At 49.8% G+C, this 8,556-nt stretch overlaps 1 non-coding gene across 1 annotated transcript; it reads right to left on the bottom strand.

Annotated features, from left to right (window-relative positions):
• Positions 1 to 2,126: 2,126 nt before the first annotated feature.
• Positions 2,127 to 2,200, bottom strand: TRNAN-GUU (transfer RNA asparagine (anticodon GUU)). The gene has a single exon. It is a non-coding gene; the product is annotated as a tRNA-Asn (tRNA).
• Positions 2,201 to 8,556: the final 6,356 nt, after the last annotated feature.

An 8,556-nucleotide genomic window follows, 5' to 3' on the forward strand; every position in this document is an offset into this window, starting at 1 on the left:
TACCGAATGAGCGCATAACCGTGCAATATCAGCTTTGTGCTAGACAGTTGTCCTGTGTTTGTAATGTTACTGTGTTACTCTGGTAATAAATGTCACATTTCAGAAAGAAAAAATTCAGGGAACATTAATACGTTATGGCACAGATGTGACGTACCTTAAATGAATTCAGCTGTACGGTGTTTTCGCAATGTAAAAAGAAAGATTTCTACCCAAAAAATAAAAAAGAGTGGTGATATACTTGTTTATAGGGCGTAATGGTGCTATGTGATTTGCGACTAGAGCTCTTCGCCGCGTGTCCTGTGTACAACTCGTGTTGAACATAGGAGAAACGCACCATCATGTGAGTCCGAAAGGACACGACGTCGCGTTTCAGTGGCTGCCGGGTCATTGCGGTATCTCCGGCAACGACTTCGCCGACGAAGCTGCTGGGAATGCCCTCGAAGGGACAAACCTTTTGTCTGTAGCTTTATCAAGGACAGACGCAGCCCAACACTGACGCAAACTGGTGCACCGTATGACATCGGATATGAGGAACACCCCTGAATTCCCCCAGCATCGACCGCATTATCTTGACCCATCTATGCAACTGCGCCTTTTACCTGGGCTTCCGTGAAGTGAGGAAACAATGCTGTGCAGCTTACGTTTAGGCGTTGCATTCACCAGTGCATACATACACCTGTTTGATTAGAATGGCTGACAGCGCCGAGTGCAATACCAGCGGTGTGTAGGAGACTATAAAACACCTGCTGTTCTTATGCACAGCTTTGGAAAATTAAAGACCCCTGGAGAGCCCTAAATCAGTTGGATAGAAAACCATTCGACTTGAACAAGATCTTACGACCATGGCCTCGCATATCTCAGCTACAAGAGGCCACAAGGGCGCTGCTGAAATTTTCGAATGCTACCGGATTGAGTGACCGTCGGTGATATAGAACACAAAACTATTGCTACGGGGTGACCGATATTCACAGCGGAATTTCGCTTCTTACTGTGGTGTTTCACTCCATTTTTCCTATCCCCCAGCGTAAGGTAGCCAACCGGCCTCAGTTCTCGTTAATGTCACTACCTTCCATTTATTATTTTCTTTCTCTCTCTATCATAGAGGAATACAGATTTTTGTTACTACCTCAGGATTAGATGGAAATGTGGCATTACGCAAGTGGGTGGTTTAACACCAATGCTAAATTTTTAAGGAGTATGAAATCCGATCGCCTTTTAGAAAGCACCAAGAAACTGCCAAAACAGAGATTGTGTGGCCGAGTAAGACCCTGTTGTATGACATTTTGCTCTATTTTCACATCGGGCTTTAACAAATCACGCATTTGCACAGCACTATGCGCGGATGGTGCTCTACAAAAAATAAACAAATAAACACTTAACTGTAATAATATTGGTACTAAGCATTTAGAACAATGCGTCAGAATATACGAACCGATTATAGGATTGTATACAAGCCATAGAAAGGCGTTACAAGTGGCGTAACATAAGACAGACGCAAGCATGCTTAGAATATTTTTACTGATCCAGACGAATATTCTTGCTGTATATTATAGCGTGTAAACTTATACATAACTATCCACATATCTTACAGCGCGTGTTTTTGGACAATATACAGCTTGTTGTCTGAGCATTTTTGTCATCGCTGTGCCGTCTGTATAAACTTTCGCGCACCTGGCGTCAGTCGGTGCCTCCGCGTACTCGCCATGGTGTGACGTGTTTTATGAGAGACATTGTTGAGGCGCGGCCTTGGCATTCCGTGAACGCAGAGCGTCGCAGTTGTATGAACGTGTTAGCAATATGAATATATATATATATATATATATATATATATATATATATATATATATATATATATATATATATATATTTATATTGTTGTCGTTGTTGTTGTTTACCGAAATACAGCAAGCGAGGAGAACGCGAACTCGCAAACAGTGACAGTATGCATTGTTGTACAACTCAGCTTGGGCGACCTTTGAGCCACCGTTCCGAGAAAAAGAAATCGCGACTTCAGTTCGCAAGGCGACTGTGTCAAACATCTTTGGTTAGCAGCGCGATCTACATCAAGAATACTTGTAAAAAAAAGGAAAAGAAAAGATTGACATTGCCACAAAACACAGTGCTGACGCCCCCGGGAGGGCTCGAACCTCCAACCTTTCGGTTAACAGCCGAACGCGCTAGCCGATTGCGCCACGGAGGCAGACGCTCAAGCTGGGGCATAAATCATAGTCAAACAAAGCGCAAGACTGACATTTACCGAGCGACGTGCGTTTATTTTTTGCAGCTGCGCCTTCGTTCTTTTGTTCCCATTGAAACACCACATATCCGCTCTCTCCGCCCTCGACATGCATTGGGCGCAGGAGGAGACCTAGAGGAACATCCAGGGGGCAAGCACGTCAAGGGAGATAGGAGAGGGGAGGGAAGAACCAAGCCCTCCCGTAACTGGATCCGTAGGATGTATACCGTGACGACAGCTAAAGCTACTGCCTGCATACATGACATGGCGAGCAACGATTCGCTTGTTTTTCCAACGACATTTTTCAATGGCTCAACCAGTTTCTTTTTAATTCGAAAGCATGCCCGTAGGCATAATACAAAAGATGTTAAAGATACACCAACAGATTCGACCCCTGCAAGAAATCGAGGAGTGAACGGTGATGTAGTCCATCGATCCAACGTTCAAGGTTGGGTGGGCGGCCAGGCCGAAGGCCTGTTGCCCGGATTTGGTGGAGACGGCTTTGATAAAGTCCTGGGCACGTTCATAATAGGTGCGTCACTGTCACATTTTGCATTTCTGTGTTGCAAAATGGGCACGATGAGCAGTATGGAACATGGTACTGTTGTGGCCAGAGAGCGGTCACAGACGGGGTGAGCGCGACCCCGACACAAAGCCTCCTTAACGTAACCTCCTTTCGGCGGGTTAACCCACCAGGGAGGTCTGACCCACATGGACGTATGAGAGCTCGTGTGGTACGTCGGTGGTTTTCCTTTTCCCGGATCAGTCATCCACAGCCGTCTGTGGGTGGGTTGCCATATCTGCTTCAAGGAGACCCGGCAGGGCTGCTCGAGTCAGCCACTGGACGAGTATGAGGATATTCGTAGTGGCAGCAAGACGGTGAATGCTATCTGAGAATAGAGTGGACCGAGATACCGAACGCATGTCGTGGATGGCTTGAGTAGAGTCTGTGCGAATGATCAGTTGAGAGTATCGAGCATCTTGAACAGTAGGGAGCAACGCGGCCAAACCGTCTCGTATGGCAGCAAGCTCGGCAAGGTAGGATGGTGGTGCAGGATCGGCAACATACGAGCACCTCTGGCCTGCCTCCGGTATCGATGCACACACGAGAGCTGTGTGAATCATGGTGCCATTAACACTGGCATCAGTGTATGCTACAAGAGTCGCATCGTCTTGATTGTCATCGTCGTGATGAAGGCGGGAAACATGGGCATTCGCCTGACGGGGAACCGGGCTATGCAGACGACCAAGAGGGTTATTGTCACTTAATTGTACCCTCTGCCACGGAGCTACATCGCGTCCCGTAGATGCTGGATTGTCTATTCCCTGTCCCATGTCCCGGGCCAGTGAAGCAGCTGAGCAATAAATATGATGGCTTAAGGGCGCACACGCATCGACGTTGGTGTACGAGTTCGTCAATAGTGTTGAGTTGGGACTCGGCCTGTAGGGTTGGCAACGGAGTGAGACGTGGTAGTCCCGTTATGGCTCGCAAGGCTTCGTTATTAATGGCATCAAGGCGAGCCCATTTTGCCTTCGTGAGATGATGAATCTGGGCTCTGTAGACGAGTCGTGGTTGCAATACAGAACGGACAAGAAGGCGAGCCATGTTCGTGCGCGCTCCGCCAGATTTTTTCGCAATCCGACGTATCAACTGTGTCGTTTCTGCGGCCTGTTGCTTTGCATTCTTGAACCATGGTCCCGCAGATCCTGAGGAATCCATTTCAAGGCCGAGTACACGGAGAGTTGAAACTTCGTGTAATGGTTGCTGATCCAGAGTTAACTGAAGAGGTTGGAGTGCCAGTAGACGGCGCCCATACTTGTTCTCTACTAACATGTACGTCGTCTTGTCCTTGGAAATGTCAAGGCCTATCTGAGCACACCAGTTGTGCGTGATGTTTAGGGCCTCTTGGAGCGCTCGTTCTTGGTGGCAGATTTCAGGATCAACTGACCAGACAGTGATGTCATCTGCGTACATTGTGTACTGTGCGTTATATATCGTGGCTAGATTCCAAGCTAGTGGAAGGAGAGCAATATTGAAAAGGACTGGTGCAAGCACAGATCCTTGTGGGACACCCCGATGTTCGACGAACTGACCTGCTGCTTGCCCAGCCAGGCGAATGGAGAAGGTGCGAGCGCACAGGAAGGCTTTGACGAATCTGCAGACACGGCTAGGGAACTGAAGCCAATGGAGAATTCCGACAATTGCTTCGTGACTCACATGGTCGTAAGCTTTACGAATATCCATTACCAGAATCATGCGAATTCTTCGGGAGTGGCCTCCGATAAGAACCATAGACGATAGGTACCCAAGGCTATACACTGCGCCTAGATGAGCACGGAAACCGATTTGGCCAGGATGATACCATGAGTACCACTCGAGCCACCATGTAATACGTGTCGCGAGCATACGCTCCATCAGCTTGCCTAACGTTGAGATTAGTGCTATTGGGCGCATATGAGCGATATTATCTTGGGGTTTTCCAGGTTTGGGAATAGGGACAATTTCTGCATGCCGACAAGAATCGCCAATAACTCCTGTAGCCTTAGCTTCATTTATGGCCCTCAACAGCACTTCGAGAACCTTGCCTTCTCTGTTTTTATAAAGTTCATACGGTATGCCATCTGGTCCTGGTGCCTTGCATGGCTTTGACAGGTCCATTGCCGCTAAAAATTCCGCCGTAGTGAAGGCAGCTTGTATACCCTCGATGTCGGAAAGCGTAAGCGGCGTGCCTGCGTCCGCGGGAAGGCAGTTTTGAACAACGAAGGGAGGCGGTGCTGTGTCCAAAGCCGTAAAAAAGGTGTGGCCGACAGTTTCTGCGAATACTGCTGGTGTCTGGCCCGATTCTAACAGGGCGCCGGCTGCGGGCTCTGGAGGGCGCCGACCACATTCCATTACTCGAAAGGTACGCCAAATGGAGGCATTAATGGACGACGACGGTCAGAGAGAAGAGCACCAGTCCATCCAGCGGCCACGTTCTAAGCGGTGTTAATGGCGCCGAGCTACCGCAGTAAGGCGTTGGGCCTCTAAGCGAAGGGTATTTGATACAGGGTCACGTTCTGATGCAAGTTCTGCTTAGCGGCGCGACGCCCAGAGACGCAGAAGTTGCAAATCAGGAGCGCTTCGTGATTCATCAACCCACGACGTACGTGTCGCCTCAACTAATGCTGCCTTAAGACAATAGGACGGGTCCAGCATGAAATTGGATATATTGCTTTCTGATACCGCCCTGTATTGATCCCAGTCCACCACTCGACATAGTCGGCGGAGGCGGCTATGTCGAGTGGTGTGCATTGACAAATTATTAAGCAGAGTGTATTGGGCGCACATAAATATGTCCAGCACACATGTACCACGCGCATTGGAAATACCGTATCCCCATGTGATGCGGGGCGCGTTAAAATCTCCTGCGACCATAATGGGGCAACCAGAATGTTTCTTTTGTAGGTACGCCAGCCAGCCGAGACACAACCGAACCGTACGACCGCAGTAGGTGCGGGCATAGTACGAAACGATGATAACGTCCGTACGTTGGAGACGAACCAATACGGCCACGACTTCTTGCCATGGAGTACACCACCGCGAAAGATCAACGCGAGCCTGATGAAGAGTGCATCTTACATACGCTGCAGCCTTTCCTGGAGGGTCATCGGGCGTAGCACTCCTACGATCCAACATTGAAGGCGATGAGTATGCCACAAATCCTGGAATGGGTGGCAGGCCGTTGGATTCTTGAAGCAGTAGAGCCCAAGCACGCAGCTTCCCATATCTGAGACGCTGACGCTGTTCTCCGACCTTCCCCGCGATGCCGCGAAGGTTCCACTGTAAGATGCCATCTGGCGCACTTGAAGACGTAGCAGCCATCAAAAATTAAGATTGGCCAGTAGAACCGAGGTGAGATGCTGGAGCTGTTGCGCAACGAAGCGCAGAAGTTCTTGGGGTGAAAAAGGTTTCGACACAGATGCCGGGTTAGCCATATGAGCAGGACTAGACCTTGATGGCGAATGCGATGGCCGCGCTTCGTCATGATGACGCCGGAGCACTGTACGGCGTTCCTTGAGACGTTGGATTTCCTTTTCAAGGTTGGCCAGGCGAGCGAGACAGCTGCGCTATAGGTACGAGTGGCAGCATCACTTGTCGCTGTACTAGCTATTGTCATCTGGCTAGCGTCCTCTTCCAGCGAGGCCAGAACGGCCTAAGCGTTGTACGCAGGGACTTCTTTCATTGATGGATCTCGAGTGGTCCTTGCTGGCTGTCGCGATTGGTGTTGTCAACCCTTCTTAGCGGCCTTCAACTTCGTCGGACACGTCGTGGAAGTGATGTCATGATCGTTTGTTTGGCATAGGCCGCATCTAAACGATGCTGACGGTTCAGGCTCCATGGTGTCGTCCTTGGGTCGGTAGGGGCAGGATGATTTCATGTGTCCCTGTTTAAAGCAAGAGTAGCAGTACACAACGTAAGGCTTGAACGGACGCGGGCGCAGTACGCAGCCGTAATACAGGATACGTTCAGGTGGGGAATTAGGACCTTGAAGCGTGATTAGGCACGTACGACCGCTGCCTAGGTAGCGAGAAGCCACGACCTTGTGTTTGGGGCACGATAGTTCCTGCTCGAGCCTCTCTGGTTCTTCGTCAAGGTTAACACCATTAACCACGTAACGTCTTAAATCGGTACAACTGGCGAGGTACGCCTGGACTGGAAGGACACATTCTTCCGAGACTTGTACTTGTTGCAGTTCTTCGAGTTTATTAACTAGTGCCATAGCAGACACCCATACTGGGACCATATTAGTGGGTTTGTATAGAGCAAAACCTTGAAATAGGGAAGTCTCGAGGCAGGCGTCCAGGGGAGCTTGAATGATACTGTTTTGCAGAGTGGACATGTCATATCTAGCTCGAGGCTCGATAACCACTTTATACCACGATGTCGTTGGCGACTCCGGAGACGTGCGTGTCGGTGGTGCGGGCAGGCCTTGTGATGAGCGAAGTCTTTTCCGGGCTGCTGCAGCTACATTTTCATCTGATGGAATTCCAGTAGCTTCATTCGTTCTCTTGGCTGAGGTGTGCGCCACGACAGCAGGGCTGTTCTGCTCCATGTATGTGGTATCCATACTCAGGGTACCACCTTCACACGTTGCACTTGTCCCCACGAAGGAGACGCTCCTGACTTGGATGGCAGTTGCATCGGTAACGTTCCGCTCTTTCGACGCCGCGGACAACAGCTTGGACGCTCCGCGCCGACGCGGCGAGTGCCACGGGGGCACTGCACTCGCGAAGCCGCGCAAGAACTCGAGTTGGACGACGCAGCAGGAGGGTGTAGATGACGACGGACCTTGTAGATAACCCGCAGTGGTTGCTCAGTGGCTATGGTGTTGGGCTGCTGAGCACGAGGTCACGGGATTGAATCCCGGCCATGGCGGCCGCATTTCGATGGAGATGAGATGCGAACGCACCCGTGAACTTAGATTTAGGTGCACGTTAAAGAACCCCAGGTGGTCAAACTTCCCGAAGTCCTCCACTACGGCGTGCCTCATAATCAGAAAGTAGTTTTGGCTCGTAAAACCTCATATTTAATTAATTTTTTAACCTTGTAGATAGGCGCCAGTTGTAATTACGAACCGCCAAAGCGGTCCATAAGCAACAGCATTCCAGTAGCGGGTAAAACAAAAACAGCAAGCGCGGCGCAAATCAGGAGCTACGGAAAAACACGTCTGAGCGGAACGAGGGCTGGAAACGCACCCCCCCCCCCTCCCCGTACAGTTTCATAATTCCATGGTCCCACGTCACCTCGCTGCCGTTGCCACCAAGACCGCAGGAGGACGAAATGCGAGCGAGGGAAATGAAAAAGTGCCACGAAAAACCATGCCCTGAAATGACGCGTCGCCGTATCTGCGTCCTATCGCCACCGAAGGAAACGTCGCGCGTGCACGCTACAGCAGACAGTTGGCACACTACAGCAGACCGCAGACAGATACACTTGCAAATAGAACACCTCATTCGAACGAAACTTTACATTCTTTAATCTTTCTCGGGAAACAGAGTGGTGGATTTATAAAAACATTCGCTGAGGAAAAGTTATTTTGCAGGAGATTTTGCGCGAAATGTCATCGGGAAAAAGCGCCGGGGTAAACTAGTAAAGTGTTTTCTTTGAGAGCGCCGCATGCCTGTAGAAGTTGCTCACAAAATGCAATTAGGATGCGTTGCTGACGACGAGGCAAAGAAATTTAACTAAGTGGCGTACTGAACACTCCCGTTCGAAAAGTATTTGCGTAGGAATCTGCAGAAATAAAGAAGTCGTTAGTTGCAAGTTACTAACAGGTCAC

The sequence above is a fragment of the Dermacentor albipictus genome, unplaced genomic scaffold, assembly GCF_038994185.2.
Source record: "Dermacentor albipictus isolate Rhodes 1998 colony unplaced genomic scaffold, USDA_Dalb.pri_finalv2 scaffold_11, whole genome shotgun sequence".
Lineage (NCBI taxonomy): Eukaryota > Metazoa > Arthropoda > Arachnida > Ixodida > Ixodidae > Dermacentor > Dermacentor albipictus.